The sequence below is a fragment of the Macaca thibetana genome, chromosome 8 (assembly GCF_024542745.1).
Source record: "Macaca thibetana thibetana isolate TM-01 chromosome 8, ASM2454274v1, whole genome shotgun sequence".
In the NCBI taxonomy this organism is placed as follows: Eukaryota; Metazoa; Chordata; class Mammalia; order Primates; family Cercopithecidae; genus Macaca; species Macaca thibetana.
The window spans coordinates 113,890,003-113,907,411 of record NC_065585.1 but is presented as its reverse complement, the minus strand read 5'-3'; the positions used below and the strand labels follow the sequence as shown (position 1 = coordinate 113,907,411).

Here is a 17,409-nt window from a genome sequence, read left to right as displayed (position 1 = left end):
CATCATGTGGATGCTGTCAGGATGCTTTCCCGGTGGAGAGTATCCTAGCTTGCTTAGTAAGGCCCTGTAGGCCTCTCTGGACCAATGGTTGCTATTTCCCTAAGGAAGTCTTGTCTAGAGAAACCACCAGCTTTTCCTCCCAGGATTGGTTTCTAGAAAGCTCAGAGTCAAATTGGTGGCTCTCTGCTAACAAGCATACATACCATGATGGTATGCAGTTTTAAAGTCTCATTCCTGGCTCCATTTGAAACCTCCATCCCTGTTTTTATTTTTTCTTAAGTTTCTCTCTTTGATTTGTGCCTTCTTGTCCCAGCTTTTGTATCCTGTGAGCTAATTTTGGAGTTTTCTAGAAGCAGGTGTAGCTGAGCCACATTGTCCTTTCATTGCCTTCAAGCTTGCAGATCTTTGCACATGAGGCTTCTTTTGCCTGGAAAGCTCTTTCTTTCCTTTCCCCTTTCCTCTTTTGACTTTTCCACTCTTTCCCCTTGGTGTCCCTGGAACCCCTGTCCTCCTTCTCAGTTTAGCAATCTCTTTCCCTAATGAATTAGAGGCTCCTTCATGTGTCCCTTTACCATAGATCTCTCTCCTGACCACACACTCTTATTTCCTGTAGAATGGACTATTCCGTTTACTTGTCTGCATCTCTGCTAGTCCCTACACTTTGGAGGATTGAGTCTATATCGGTCTTCTTCAAAGTTGCCTCTCTAGGACCTAGCAGTTTGCCTGGCACATATAAGACACGCAACAAACTTTTGTTATCTGCATGACAGAAGTTATTTTTAGGATCCTCAGTTTTCTGATATGTGTAAAAGATACCAGTTATTACGCAGGATTGTAGGGAGGCTCAAGGGGAATGATTCATATAAAGTTTCTAGTATAGAGCCTGCCATATATTAAGGCATCCCTTCAACCCCACTCCTTGCAAGTGATTAATTTCTGAGCGCATAATTCACTCTCAACAAAATTCCTCTTAGAATCAGTGCACAGTTTGTCTCTAGGAAGAAAAGATACAAATATAGGGAAAGCCAGAGGCATAGCAAGTACAGTGATTAAGGAAGGCTTCTTGCAGAGCTGGAGTGCAGTGGAAACATTTAAAGGAATTAAGAGTTTGGAAAATAGCCTTGGAGAGGGATGATGGAAGGTGAGCTGGTGGGAAGAAACCAATCCTGGGGCCAGCAAGCAGCCCCCAACTCCATCTTTCCAGGCCACTACTCTGATTTTCATGAGGCAGATGTTAGAGAACTTCTCAGCCTCCTGCGGGTTTGGCTAAACGTGTACAATATTCAGGAATACCCAGTTATTCGAAGAACACATTGAACTCGGGGTTCAGCATTGGAGAAATGTCTGATGGCATTTCCTGGAGGCCATGAGTTCCTCTGTGCATCTTTTTCATCTTATGGTTCCAGAACTAAGATATTTCTCTGCTCCAGTGCCTGTGGAACGCAATTCTCTAAATCACGTCTCTCCTGGCCTTCCTTTTGGCCAATAACATGGTATGTTGTGTCTAAAATCACCTTTTCTTCCCTATGGCTGTCAAAGCAACAGAGTTTTGGGAAGCGCAGAGGTCATCTGCACCCACATCTCTGAAATTGCTGCATGGTGGACAGGAGAAATGGTACCTCTTTACCCATAGGAGCTGTTGTTTCTTCCCCACGTGTGGATTGAGCCTCACTGAGTGCAACGCACTGAGAATAGAGGTCCCTGAGGATGGGTGACTTGACCCATTATCCCTCAGCCAGCAGGAGATCTGAAGTAGTTGTTCTAAGAGGTGGTCTTAGCCCCTTTAATTCCTTCATATTCTCTTTTGTTTCTCTGCCCCAATTCAACCCAAACCGATGGGTCAAGTACACCCTATGTGCTAGCTGTGCAACAGCAGCTTAAAGCACTTCAGCCTCCTGACAGCCACTGTGAAGTCCCTCTTACAGGGACACTCTGGAGCTGCTGCTTTAGGATCTGGGAAGAGAAAGCAAGTAAAGTCAGTCTCAGAAGAGGACAGGGGAGGTCTCTACTCCTTTCTGGGATTCACTGACTCTTTTATACACCATCAGAAGCCAGGATAAGGCATGAAGGGATTAAACACTCCATTCTACCACCATCTTTGCTTTTATGTCTTGTTTGAATACAATGGAGATCTACATGTTTAAATATGCTTGTATACAATGCTGGTTCAACTCAAAAACATACTATTTCACTATAGCCCTAGCTCAGGGCTATGGACAGCAAAGCCATAATAAGTGAATGTTGTTGGCTTGCTTGTAAGTTCTTGCTTCCCTGGAACCAAATGTGAAGATAACTGGAATCTGTGGGATTTTCTTATTTTGCAGGGAGTAGAGACCCTCTGAGCAGCGAACCTTAGAAGAGGGAAAAATCTCTTCTATGGCCAATGTGAACAAGAAAAGAATGTCAAGAGGCTGTTTTTCCAGTCCTAAGAGTGTCCAAGATTTGAGTTTTCCATAATGAAAATGGAGAATATGCAGACACCAAAAAAATTACATCACAGAGGCCGGACGCAGTGGCTCACGCCTGTAATCTCAGCACTTTGGGAGGCCGAGACAGGTGGATCACGAGGCCAGGAGATGGAGACCATCCTGGCTCACACGGTGAAACCCCATCTCTACTAAAAGTACAAAAAATTAGCCGGGCGTGGTGGCGGGCGCCTGTAGTCCCAGTTACTCAGAGGCTGAGGCAGGAGAATGACGTGAACCCAGGAGGTGGAGCTTGCAGTGAGCTGAGTTCACGCCACTGCACTCCAGCCTGGGCAACAGAGCGAGACTCTGTCTCAAAAAAAAAAAAAAAAAAAAAAAAAAATACATCATGGAATCACTGCCCTGGATCAGCAGAGAAAACATAATACAGGCTGGAAAACTCCTACTCTATTTATTAAAACAACAGTTCCTTAGGACACTATAGAATTTCACTAATAACTAGCTGAATGTATGTTTAAGCCCAGTGATAAAGGTTAGCAAACAAAGGGGTACTTACATGTAATTACACCTCCAGCGTGTAGGTTGTCACAGAGGGAGGCCTTAATTATCAATGTGCTATGCCCCTGCTTTACATATAACAAATGGCCTTAATGTGGCTATTCATGTTATAGTTTAAGCATCTTGGTAATTAGGAAGTGGAAAATGGGTAGAGTAGAGGGAGTTGTCAGTTTCCTGCTGGTGTGACCATCTGCACTCTTTACCTCCGTGAGCTGAGAGGCTGAGGGAGGCAGGACCAGCTTTGGGCCAGAAGACAGCACGGCATGGACAGCATGGATTTCTCATGTATATGATTAGGGCTCCAGAACATGGGGGTGAGGACAGAGCCACTCACAGAATCACACTAATGAACTTAACAAATCCTTATTGAGTACTTACTATGTGCCAAGCACTGTTCTAGGTATGTGAGATTTCAGTAAACAAAACAGACTAAGATCTTTGCTTCTGTGTAGCTTATATTTGAAGCCAGTTCAGTTATTAAATTTGATGAGTTGATAAGTGGCTCAGAGGTGGTCACCAGTAGTGGGCCTGTCCTGTGCCCTGACCCATCCAGAACTTCTTTCAAGAGCTCGGAAGAAGACTGAATGTTGGTTGGGGATTTGTTGATTAAACTTGCAGAGAGCAGTAGTGAGCACTTGGTGCAGTTTTCTTACTTGATTTCTCATCCTTACCACAGTCTTGCAAGGCAGATATCATCATCATTGGGTTTGAGAGCACAGAAGACTGAAGGACATACCCAGGTTTTGCATCCAAGTTGGATTCTCTCTGTCTGAAGATGCAAGGCTAAAGATAATTAGCTATTAAATAATTAGCTATTTCCCTAAGCAGCCTGAGGTAATCTGTGAAAATGGTTCACTATTCACTTGACCCTGACAACCCCACAAAATGATGCAAATCAAGAGGTTCAAATCTTCGTGTTCTCTTCAAGAACATTCGTGAAACTGCCCAGACCATCAAGGGTATGCATCTACGAAAAACCACGAAGTATCTGAATGATGTCACTTTACAGAAACAGTGCTTACCATTTCGAAGTTATAATGGTGGAGTTGGCAGGCATGCCCAGGCCAAGCAGTGGGGTGGGACACAAGGTCGGTGGCCCAAAAAAGTGCTGAATTTTTGCTGCACATTCTTAAAAATGCAGAGAGTAATGCTGAACTTAAGGGTTTAGATGTAGATTCTCTGGTCATTGAGCATATCCTAGTGAACAAAGCACCTAAGATGCACCGTTGGACCTACAGAGCTTATGGTCGGATTAACCCATACATGAGCTCTCCCTGCCACATTGAGATGATTCTTACTGAAAAGGAACAGATTGTTCCTAAACCAGAAGAGGAAGTTGCCCAGAAGGAAAAGATATCCCAGAAGAAACTGAAGAAACCAAAACTTATGGCAGGAGAGTAAATTCAGCATTAAAATAAATGCAATTAAAAGTTTAAAAAGGCCAAGCGCGGTGGCTCATGCCTGTAATCCCAGCACTTTGGGAGGCCGAGGCGAGTGGATCATGAGATCAGGACTTCGAGACCAGCCTGACCAACATGGTGAAACCCTGTCTCTACTAAAAATATAAAAATGAACTGCACATGGTGGCATGCACCTGTAATCCCAGCTACTCAGGAGGCTGAGGCAGGAGAATTGCTTGAACCCAGGAGGCGGAAGTAGCAGTGAGCCAAGATGGCACCACTGCACTCTAGCCTGGGTGACAGAGTGAGACTCCGTTTCAAAAAAAAAAAAAAAAAAAAAAAGTGGCATAACTAATACTGGATGATGGACTGAAGATTTGGAAGTCTTTATTACCTGAATAAATAAGCTCAAATGAAGATTTTGCATCAGGAGTGTAACATAAAGCAGCAAGGAGTAAGACACAACATTTAGAGACTTGAATTCTCTTGGCGCTGTTTTTGATGCATTATCTGTTTCTGTGAGTACTTTCTGCAGTTTATGACATCTCTGCCTTTCTTTGGTACTCTGGAGGAAGTTGTCATTTAAATGTAAGATTAATAAACTTAATAACCAAGTTGAAAGAATGAGGGAATTTAGTGTTAATGTCACTCTTGGGCGGAAGTGGTCATGGCCAAGGTGATTTAGTAGTTGATCTCTGTTCCAGTAATCTCTTGCTGTGTAATAATCCAATCCCAAACTTAATGGTGTAAAATGACAATCATTTTGTTACATTCATGGATTCTGTGACTCAGGAATTTGAGCAAGGCACAACAGGGATGATTTGTCTTTATAATATCTAGAGTTTCATATGGTAGGACTAGAATGGCTGGAGGTAACTCAGATATCCAAGGGCTAGAATCATCTGGGGACTTCCTTACTTGCATTTCAAGTGCCTTGGCTGGGATGAGCCGAAGACTGGGCTCAGCTGGTACTGCCTACTGGAGCCTCTTTCTGAAGCTTGGGCTTTCTTACAGAATGACAGCCCAGGATAGTTGGATTTCTCATATGGCAGCTTGCAGCTCCGAGCAAACAAGGTAACAGGTATATGGCTTCACTTCACCATATTCTGTTGGCCAAAGCAGTCCTAAGCCATTCAGCTTCAAAGAGGGAAACAATAGACTCTATCTATATTAGTCCATTCTCACACTGCTATAAAGAACTACCTAATACTGGGTAATTTATAGAGAAAGAGATTTAATTGACTCATAGTTCTGCAGGCTGTATAGGAAGCATGGCTGGGAGGCCTCAGGAAACTTACAATCATGGAAGAAGGCAAAGGGGAAGCAAGCATTTCTTACCATGGCAGAGCAGGAGAGACAGAGACAGACAGAGAGAGAGAGAGAGAGAGAGAGAAGGGGGAAGTGCTACACACTTTAAACAACTAGATCTTGTGAGAACTCATTCATTATCAGAAGAACAGTAAGGGGGAAATCTGCCCCCATGATCCAATCACCTCCCACCAGGCCCCTCCTCCAACACTGAAGATCATAATTCAGCATGGTATTTGTACACAGAGCCAAGCCATATCACTATCTCAGGATAACAATATATCTAATTGATGGCTACATTTTAAAGCCATCACATCCACAGGGGTGTATCCCTCCTATGGATTTTTTGCTCAATTCACTCTGCCAGAGTAACTCTCAATTTGTAGAAGAATAAACCAGGCATTGAGGATGCGACCGTTGTCTTCAGCTCTTTGAAAGACTATCATATGCAAGAGAGTGTAGATGTAACCCACAAAACTTTAAGAATGAGCTAAAGACCAGTGAGTAAATGGAACAGGAGAACTTACTAATATTTGGGAATGTCTGTCAATGAGTTGGCTTGCCTGGGAAGACAGTGAATTCTCTGATTTTTGAACTATTGATTGAACACAACTCAGGAATGTCCCAGTAGGGCCTCAGACACTATCTTGGAGATTGGATTAGATGAATTCTTTAGAGTGAAGGATATAAGTGGTTCTATGTTAGAAACATCACAGCAGAGAGAGGGCATGATGAAGAACCATTCATGACTTCAATTCTACCTTTTCAAGTCATCTTCTAAGTATATAATTTCAAGGATATTGGGAGGCCTGATGGTACCTCTCCTTTAATATTTTTCTCTTATATTGGTGGCTTAAAACCCCCAATGAGAGACTAATTCTTTTAATTTAAGACTTTGATCCTTGTTAAAGTGTAATACCCTGGGAAAGGGGAGAGCCAAAGCTCTTTCCAGTGATTTATAATTTTCCAAAAGCATGTTTAAGGTCATATTCTGTGAGCATGATTTGACAAGAGAAGGTAGGGCAACACTTACGTGAGAAGGGGGAGGAAGAAATGCCCCAGAAGGAGAGAGAGAATGGCACAAAGTAGGGGAAAATACATGAAGATCTGGGGAACCGATGCTTCTGGTGCCAGCCCCAGCAGAGGCTGATTTCTTCAGCTTCCTGCAATCGGTTATGAAACCACCATTCTCAGAACAAACTGGCAGAAAGCTGGTGTCCACTTCACTGACCTTTCCTGCACATGAGAAGTGCAACTACAGGCTCAGCTCAGAGAATACCACAGAGTCCTCTACCCTGCTTGGAACAGCAGGTGGGGGAGTCACCCTCCCTCATTTATTTCTGTCCCTACACTGTTAGAACAGGGATGACAGGGGCCTAACTCACTTCCCAAGAAGTCGTGGCATTCCTGTATAAACAAAGTAAAAATTTCTATCATAAATCCCCCAAACAAGTGATATCCCAGAAGAAGAAAGAAAACAGTGAGGGAGGAAGGTGCCATCCAAGGGGAAAACATGTCAGGTTGTGCACATTAGAGCTGGTCATTCACAAGTGACCTCTCTGGGAAGGCAAAGGATAGCAGAGGTTGAAACGGAGGCTATAAAATTGACAGCCTAAGTAGAGCACTTGACAGAAGGAAGAACATGTAACCAGTGGACTCCTCGTTCTCCCAGCACTGCCCTCACAGCCCAAATAATTTCTGAACAAAGAGAACAAGATTCAATGTTTAAAACCTCTGTTTAAGACCTCCGCTTCCATTTCTGTGTTTTCCTTCCCTCACACAGCCCAGAGTGTGCCCCAGCAAAACCAGCTGTCAGGAAAGCATTTGATGTCAGTCATTTGCATTTTAATGCGATGGAAAGATGAGGAGCTGCCTCTACTGGCATATTTCAATTTTAAGACTGATTTGTTAGAGTGAAAGACTCCTCGAAGATAATTCTAGCTTGGGAGGTGTGATTGGACAGATTCTGGGGAGGGGAGGTGGTGGGTAGGGAGGTCACCAGGTAGTCACCACTTCCATTTTCATACAAAGGTTCCTGTAGTGCTTGGGGTCAGGTACTGGGTTCCATCTTGGGAAGCCAGAGGGTCTGATCTTCGGTTTGGGTGCCACACTCCTGGTGAGCACAAGCAAGTGAGAGCTCAGATTCTGGTGCAGGATGAGTGGAAGCGCCGCTCCCTTTATTTCAAACCTTCTTCTTCTGGTCTGTGGGGGAGCCAGCTCCCTGGGGAGTCCCATTACAACAGCAGCTGACCACAAGGAGCTCCAGTGTGCAGGCCTTCTTCCCAGCTGCAGGCATTTTAATTGTGTTGTAAATAGACAACCATGAGGCCAAATGATAACTTTGTGTAGTCTTAGTATTCCAGATCCATGGAGATCTGAGAATAAAAAGTCCCAAGTAACAGCATATGCTATTTATTTTCACCAACTTATATAAAACTGAGCCCTGACTCTGTTATGCATTGCCCACAGGCAGCTTTATAGGATCACAGATACATCAGTGGTCCCTACGGCCCTATAAGGCTATTTTCCTAGCATTACACATCCTCCAAGTCATAGATGTCAAAGTGCTGTTCTAGTGGAGATTGAATATCATTCCATTGTTAGAAGATGGGAAGTAAATTCAATATAGGAGATCAAATGGAGACTTTTCAATTTTCTCTTATTCTTTTCTTCTGTTTGTTTTCGCAGTTAGTGAACCAGCAGATCTTGTTATGAGGAGCATTTAAACTTTCACAAGCTCAGTTACAATGTGATGCTCAAACAAATTCATTTTAAAGGGACCGCTTGATAGAATTAGGGAAAAGAACCATTGGCTCTACACATTGATTTAGCATAGATCTTGTCCAAAGAAAGGAAAAGTCCTAGAGTTCAATAGGAATAAAATTTAAATGTGACTCAGAAGAAAGAGGATTTTCATGTATGGATTTGAGCTATGTGAAACCGGCAGCAATAAACGGGACTTACAATATTATTGATGGCCAATGAACAAGAATGAAAGTCTGGGCCAGCCACAGTGGCTCACACCTGTAATCCCAGCACTTTGGGAAGCCAAGGCAGCCAGATGACTTGAGGTCAGGAGTTCGAGACCAGCCTGGCCAACATGGTGAAACGCCATCTCTACTAAAACTACAAAAAATTAGCCAGGTGAGGTGGCACGCCTGTAATCCTAGCTACTCAGGAGGCTGAAGTGGGAGAATCGCTTGAACCTGGGGGGCGAAGGTCGCAGTAAGCTGAGATCATGCCATTGCACTCCAGCCTGGGCGACAGAGCGAGACTTCATCTCAAAAATAAATTAATTAATTAAAATTAAAATTAAAAAAAGGATGAAAGTCTGAAATAACCTCACACATGAAGAACCAACTCAGACATCCAATATCCCACTTGGTAAGATATCAGCTCTTTACTGGTCCACATGCCCAGGAATTCCAGCTGCCTATATAGGGTACGATTGCAGAATTCTACAAGGGCATGTTAGTGGGAGCTTGTATTGCCCTGACATTGAGAAAAAAGATAAAATTAATTATTCATTCTCGGAGAAAAAACTCAGAGTCTCTCACAGTTGTGTCACTTAATCATAAACCATTTTAGCCACGCAATTTTCCTTTAAGATGTGTCATAAAGGTTTTGCATACAAAATAGGGCCACAACTCCAGCCTGAGTGTTTATTTTATCTATAATCTCAATATTTCTGCTTTGAGCTCTGGATACAGAGATTTCTAGTACCTTGAATTTTCTTTTTTCTTGTAGTAATTAGACAGTAGCTATAGCAAATATGGCTTACCAAAGAAGGAAGCTCTAGTGAATAAATATGGTGTTTCTAGGAAATATATTTGCCTTGGGAAATTTCCTTGATGCATTATAGCCTCCACATACATGACTCAGCAAGTTATGCCAGAGGTCATGGAACAGAGGGGCTCAGATCAAACTAATGTGCTTGAAGTATATATAGTTTATTCAGTGCACTTAAAACATACAGCAAGAATCAAGAGGAGACAGAAGAAATAGGGTAACACACTTAACCAGAGGGTATAGGTCAGATGGAGGAATGGCACTACCTGGTCCTCAGTTACATGACGCTCACAATTCTGTCTGTCTCCCTGCTACATCAGCCTTCCCCATTGATGGTGGGTTACCCAGATGAGATGTGAGGTTCAAGCAAGAGAATTCAGTAAATAGAAGGTGACTGCAGCCCACACAAGGTAGCTCTATCAGAGGGACACAGAGGCAAGTCCCATGATCAACAGCTCTAGTTTGTCAATCAATCAGCCTGATGAGCAGCAGATTTACATTTCTTGGTCAGAGAACATGTGACGCAGGAGAGACATCCCTAGGGGGTGGCCAATTTAAGAGTTCATGAATATTTAGTGTCACATTCTTCCTGTCTATTTGGCGACTCATGAATACATGTCGCCTCTTGGTCCTTTCTCCCTATGTTCAGCAATACATGCCTTTTTGCTAACTCTACGTCTCACCTGTCTCACCGCTTACTGACTTATGCATCACTAGCATAGTTTATGAATTCTATGCCTCATATGCTATTTGCTTATTCATTACCTATGTCTCATGTTTCTTGTGAATTTTATCCATTTGTTTCTTGTCTTCTACAGCAGGATTAAATATTCTCAAAGAATAAGAAAAATACAACGTATTTTCTGTGAGCAACATTGTTGACTGTGTTTATGTTGATTCCTTTACATTCTAGGAGGTATCCTTCCACTTATCCCTCCCTCCATCCATCCACCCATTCATGCAACATGCATCCATCCACCCATTCATGCATTCATGCAAATACAGCTGGTCCTTCATTTCCACATGTTCAACCAATCTCAAATTGAACACATTGGGTGGAAACCCAATAACAATACAATGATAAAAATAATACTAATAAAAAACCATACAGTATAAAAATGTTTTACATAGCATTGACATTACATTAGGTATTATAAGTAATGTAAAGATGATTTAAAGTATATGGGATGGCCAGGCATCATGGCTCATGCTTGTAATCCCAGCACTTTGGAGGCTGAGGTGAGCAGATCACCTAAGGTCAGGAGTTCAAGACCAGCCTGGCCAACATGATGAAACCCTGTCTCTACAAAAATACAAAAATTAGCTGGGCATGGTGGCAGGTGCCTATGATCCCACCTACTAGGGAGGCTGAGGTGGGAGAATCGCTTGAACCTGGGAGGCAGAGATTGCAGGGAACCGAGATCGCGCCATTGCACTCCAGCCTGAGTGACAGAGTGAGACTCTGTCTCTAAATAAATAAATAAATAAAGTATATGGTAGAATATGCATAGATTATACCCAAATACCATGCCATTTCATATCAGGGATTGAGCATCTATGGATTTTGGTGTGGGAGGAGCTTCCTGGAAACAATCTCGCATGGATACTGAGGGACAACTGTATTTGTTGGTCACCGATTTCCAGACACTGGTGTAGGCTGTGGGAATTGGAAGATGAAGATAAGCCAAGCCTTGAAAGTCTCCACAATTTAGTACTAAAGAGAGGCACAAAAAGAAATGCCGGCCAGGCACGGTGGCTCACGCCTATAATCCCACACTTTGGGAGGCTGAGGTAGGTGGATCATGAGGTCAGGAGATCGAGGCCATCCTGGCTAATACATTGAAAGCCTGTCTCTACCAGAAATACAAAAAATTAGCCAGGTGTGATGGCACACACCTGTAGTCCCAGCTACTCGGGAGGCTGAGGCAGGAGAATCGCTTGAGGAGAATCAAGAGGCAGAGGTTGCAGTGAGCCGAGATTGCGCCACTGCATTCCAATTTGGGCGACAGAGTGAGACTCTGTCTCAAAAAAAAAAAAGAAAAAGAAATGCCAACAATGAAGTGTCATAGGTTTTGTAATAAATCTTTGTGTAGTGAGTATCAGGACAAAATAACAATATGGTCAACTTTATAGGGTGTACTGGGTAGGGTAGGTGGGGGAGAGAGTAATGGTGTCTTAGATGATGTGGTAGAGCTGAGTCTTAAAGGTGGCTATGATCTCCTGGGCAGAAGGAGAGAAGAAGGTAATTCCATACAGAAAGAATAGTGTGAGCACAGCCAGGGAGGCTTGCAGGGCATGCTGAAGTGTCCCACACCAAGAAGGGGGCCAGGGAGAGGCCAAATGGTGGAAGAACTCGGATTCTAAGAGAACTTGAGAATAGTCTGTTCCTTTAAGTGATTGATCCTGAACCTTTACAGTGTGAAGAAAAACTCCCAGCTGGTCCTTCTATGAATTATGTGATATATTATTTGGGAGACCTTAACTTCTCAGAGCCTCCTTTTCATTTGTGAAATGGAATGATAACCCATGGAAGCTTGCAAAGTTGTGGGGATTGGCAGATCACTGATGGAGGTGCTGAGAGCAGTGCCTGGCACCTTGAAGGACTCCAGGAAGCAGTAACTACCATGAATAAAGTCATCATTGGGATGATCACAACCTCCACAAGCGTTGGGTGAGATATAACACGGTTTTGACTGATCAGACAACAGGACCATTTACAGAACACATAGTGACATTCAGAGAAACGTTTAAAGGGTGTTATTTGTCCCCATCTGAAAAAGAAGGAGCTTACAATCATTAACCTGGACAGACAGCCATACCTAAGCATACCTTGAAATTCTCTGAAAACACTCATGATAATATGCTGTGGTTTCGGCTGGGTGCGGTGGCTCACGCCTATAATCCCAGCACTTTGGGAGGCTAAGGTGGGTGGATCATGAGGTCAGGAGATCGAGACCATTCTGGCTAACATGGTGAAATCCCATCTCTACTAAAAATACAAAAAATTTGGCTGGTCATGGTGGCGGGCGCCTGTAGTCCCAGCTACTTGGGAGGCTGAGGCAGGAGAATGGCATGAACCCGGGAGGCAGAGCTTGCAGTGAGCAGAGATCACGCCACTGCACTCCAGCCTGGGCGACAGAGCAAGACTCCGTATCCAAAAAAAAAAAAAAAAAAAAATATATATATATATATATATATATAGACACACACACACACACACACACACACACACACACACACACACACACACACTGTGGTTCCATTAGTCTGTCCAGAACGTGGAAAGGTACAGTCTTTAAATTTATGACATCTGGGACAGGGCAATTTGAAATCTCCACATTTCTAAGTTAGCATCATGTAATATGGGAAATGCTTATATTAGAAAGATTTGCCTGTGACGAGGCAGCAGAGAATAATGCCCTGAAGTCGCGGCTGCCAGGCTGGGTCAAGACTGGGAAATGGAGATCCTGCCTTTCAGTCTGGCAGAAGGACAATGGAAAATGACTGCAGACGATATGTACTGCCAGTATCTTCAAAAATGAGAAAGGATGGAGGGAAAAACATGACCCTGGGCAGGGCTGGTGGTGTGAGGAAATGATGATTCAGTGCGTTGCTTTGACCCTCGCAGTGCTTTGTTCAAAACTGAGCTGGGCAATTCCTTCAGTATCAGGAAGAGAAACAACTCTTGTCAATAAATTACAGCGGATGTGGGAAATCACTCCCAGGGTGAGGTCTGGAGCTGAATGAGTCCCTTGAGGTCAGTACCCACAAAAGCAGCTGCCAAAATTTACATTTTCCCATTTGCCCTCTGGTTCAGAGTGGATATAAATCCACATAATGCAGCCATAGAGCCCCTTGCCTGTCTGCTGGCCACGCATCCGGATCAAGGCTGGGGAAGGAAAGGAGGCACTAGACATACCTGATAAGTACTGAATCCAGCTTCATCACAACCATGTCGCCTTTGCAATCATTTCTACATTTCTGGAATCCCCTAGAAAATCTCAGTCCCATCACTATAAATAATTTTAAATTCATTTATAAATTAGATTGCAAAAGATATTTAAATATATATGTACTTTTTAATTTGCAAATAATATTTGCACATTGTAAAAATGTCCAGAGTGGCCAGGTACGGTGGTTCACAGCTGTATTCTCAGCACTTTGGGAGTCTGAGGTGAGCAGATTGCTTGAGTGCAGGAGTTAGACACCAGCCTGGACAACATGATGAAACCAGTCTCTACAAAAAATACAAAAATAAATTAGCTGGGCATGGTGGCGCATGTCTACAGTCCCAGCTACTCAGGAGACTGAGGTGGGAGGATCATCTAAGCCCGGGAGGTTGAGGCCGCAGTGAGCTATGATCATGCCACTGCACAGTAGCCTGGATGACAGAGTAAGACCCTGTCTCAAAGTTTAAAAAAAAAAAAAAAAAAAAAAAAAAATTCAGAGTATTTAAGTAAAGACAAAATAAAGTAAAAGCCTCCATTTCTTCATTTCCCATCCAAATCCAGATCTGCAGAGATAACTGCTAATAATTTGGTGTGTATTCTTTCAAACATTTTTACTGTGCATAGAATGTAGCAGCACAGGCTCTGAAATCAGACTGCCTGGGTTGGAATCTGTCTCTGTCACTTAATAGCCTTGTCACCTGAGACAAGTGTCATACCTTTCCTCAGCCTCAGTTTTATCATCCTTAGAAAGGCAACAATAATAGTATCTTCGCATAGTATCACTTATAAGAGGGAGTTGAATAATGAGAACAAATGGACACGGTGGGGGGGAACATCACACACTGGGGCCTGTTGAGGGGGTGGGGGGCAAGGAGAGAGAGAGCATTAGGACAAATACCTAATGCATGTGGGGCTTAAAACCTAGATGATGGGTTGATAGGTGCAGCAAACCACCATGGCACATGTATACCTGTGTAACAAACTTGCACGTTCTGCACGTGTATCCTAGAACTTAAAGTAAAATTTTAAAAAAGTGTCTTCCTCATAGATTGTCATAAGGGTTAAATACATTTATACACATACACACACAAAATGTATGTATGTCTAATACCTAACAAGCACTCAGTGAACATTTGCAAAAACAGAACTTAATTGAAGGTCATTTTGAAAGAAAAAGTTCCTTAAACACTTTGTTTCCAAAGTGAGAGAAAGTAGAGAGGAGATAAGTTGGGTGGGTCAGGCTGAGTTGGACTCTCGGCAATTCTGAGTTTCTTTCTCCACAGATATTTACCTTTCGAGGGGTTGAGTTTCTTATTCTTCCCCAGTAAAAGTAGCTGATGATGGTTAAGAACATAGTCTTTGGGGTCAGACATGCATGCACTAGAAACCCAACCCCACTACTTACTAGTGTTGTGATACGTGACGTTTTATTACCTAACTTTTCTGAGCCTCAATATCTTTACCTATCTAATCACAGCAGTTTTGTTTCAAGGATTATATGAAATAATGCATGATTGACTTTGCTTGGCTCAGTCAGTACTAAAACATAGTGGCTATGGTAGCCACCATTGCATAAAGCAAAGGGCTTTGATGTGGTTTGTATGTTTGTCTCCTCCAAATCTCATGTTGAAATGTGACCCCCCCTATTGGAGGTGGGGCCTGGTGGGAGGTGTTTGGCTTATGGGGATCGAGCCCTCCTGAATGGCTTCGTCCCCTCCTCTCTTTAATGAGTGAATTCTTGCTCTGTCAGTTCCCTTGAGAACTTGCTGTTGTAAAGGGCCTGGCACCGCTTCTTTTTCCTCTCTTTCTCCCTCTGTCATCATGTGATCCCTGCTCCCCCTTTACCTTCTGCCATGAATGGAAGCAGCCTGAGGGCCTCACCAGAGGCAGATGCTAGTACCATGCTTCTTGTACAGCCTGCAGAACCATGAGCCCAATAAATGTCTTTTCTTTATAATAATTATTCAGCCTCAGTGAATTCTTTATAGCAATGCAACAAAATGGACTCAGACAGGACTTAATGCCTTCCCAGTAGAAGCTGGGAGCACAGGCTTGGCACCCTCCTCTGAGGAGAATGACTTGACTTGGTTGTACTGGAGGTGGCTGATTCACCAATCTTTTTTTTTTTTTTTTTTTTCTATGACCTTTGGCAGTCCACCTTTCTTATGATGGGATAGAGCTTTCTAGTCAACAAAGCACTTTCAAATGCATTCACTCCATTGCTACTCTTCTGAAAAAGGAGAATAGGGAAGGCATCATTAACAATGGAGTAGCTTTGGTTTGCAGGTAAGAAAACTGAGGTTTAGAGAGCATAAATTCCTTGGCTAAGGTCACCTAGCACGTGGCAGGGCCAGAACTGGCACCACCATGCTGTGACAGGGCTGTCCTCCCACTTTCCCCATGAGACAAATCAAAGGCCAGTTGGTAGTGTACGGAGTTTCCCCAGGCTGTATGATGCATAAGTTATGGGCTCTCGGGTGGGGTCTGGCTTAGAGGAGGCCCTTAACAAACAGTTGCCATTATTATCAGAGCATCTTTAGGGACTTCCACCTCTACATCTGCCACCATGACTCTATTTTAAGCCATTATTTCCCTGTGTGGTTGATGAAGCTAACAATACTGATGTAAAATGGTTATGAACACCAGGACCAAAAAAAATATCTTTTCCTTATCAAGATGATCTATATTTGGAGAAGCATGGCTCTCCCTCTTCTATTCCATTCTCATATTTTGAATCGGGAGCGATTTTGCTTGAGAAACACAGTCAGGACAATTTCCATCTATAACTGCATTGTAAGGAAGAGGATAATGGAAATTTTAATGAAAACGCCAACGCAATGCAAATAGGAATCGGTTCTTTTGCAATAGGAAGCAGCTACTTTGCTCAACAGGCAACGAAACCTTTAGCTTGTGTTCATGAAAATGATGATCGTCTCCGGCTCCACTGAGATTTAACCAAGAGGGGAAAAAGAAAAAAAGAATTTTAAAAGTTCAGATGCAGTTCACTCAGAAGTTTGTCTCCAGACTTCGAGAACATTTCAATTTTTCAAAAGGGCACACAAAGAAGGAGGCTGGACTCCTGTCCAAAAGCACACAGATTCTCTAGATCATAAGGAGCGCCTGAGCCAGTGTGCTGTTAGTTGTCTGCGCTTTTTGTCTCATGACTATGAAACAGCAGGATTGATAAGGACATGCTGGACTAACCATGATCAGCCCCAGGGCCTGTGCCACCAAAAGGACTGCACAGCAATGGCAGCTCCTTCTTCTACCACGGTCTAGCATTCGTGCTGTGTGTGTGGTGCGTGTTACTTAGGGGAGGAGGAGATAATAGTGAGACATGTGTTTTATGTGTTAAGGGGACAGAGACACTAAGCTTGATCCACTACGATGTCTGAGTCGGTCTGGTAAATCAATCATGAAAAGCTCAAAAGAGAGTTGCACAGTTACAAAGCCTTTGTCATTGAATGGTGGAGACTGTGGCATCAGTCCCACACCCTGTCTTCTGTAGGAAACAGAATGAGAGTGCAGTTGCACAGAGGTGGTTCCACTGTAGCTCCTCGTGTTATGCATGGCAGACATTGCTAATATTCACTCCAGTTCCCGGTTGGGCATGGTGGCTCACGCCTGTAATCCCAGCACTTTGGGAGGCCGAGGCATGTGGATCATCTGAGGTCAGGAGTTCGAGACCAGCCTGGCCTACATGGCGAAACCTCGTCTGTACTAAAAATACAAAAAATTAGTCGGGCGTGGTGGTGGGAGCCTGTAATCTCAGGTACTCAGGAGGCTGAGGCAGGAGAATCGCTTGAACCCAGGAGGTGGAGGCTGCAGTGAGCTGAGATTGTGCTATTGCACTTCAGCCTGGGCAACAAGAGTGAAACCTGAAACTCCCTCTCAAAAAAAAAAAAAAAAATTCATTCCAGTTCCCATTCCCTCACCCTGATTACTCACAGAACTACAAGTTTGTTCCAAAAGGAGAAG

General features: G+C 43.4%; 1 protein-coding gene and 1 pseudogene across 7 annotated transcripts in view; both read left to right on the top strand.

Moving 5' to 3' along the window:
* Positions 1–17,409, top strand: part of DCTN6 (dynactin subunit 6) — a 1,120,059-nt gene that overhangs the window by 555,210 nt on the left and 547,440 nt on the right. Inside the window, exon 1 of one of the 7 annotated variants that reach the window (XM_050802580.1) lies at positions 5,289–5,292. The exons of the other annotated variants lie outside the window; for them this stretch is intronic. The gene's annotated coding sequence lies outside the window, so the exon portion shown is untranslated. Of the gene's footprint in view, positions 1–5,288; positions 5,293–17,409 lie in introns of those variants that run through there. 7 annotated transcript variants of the gene reach the window in all.
* Positions 3,832–4,385, top strand: LOC126961806 (60S ribosomal protein L17-like; annotated as a pseudogene).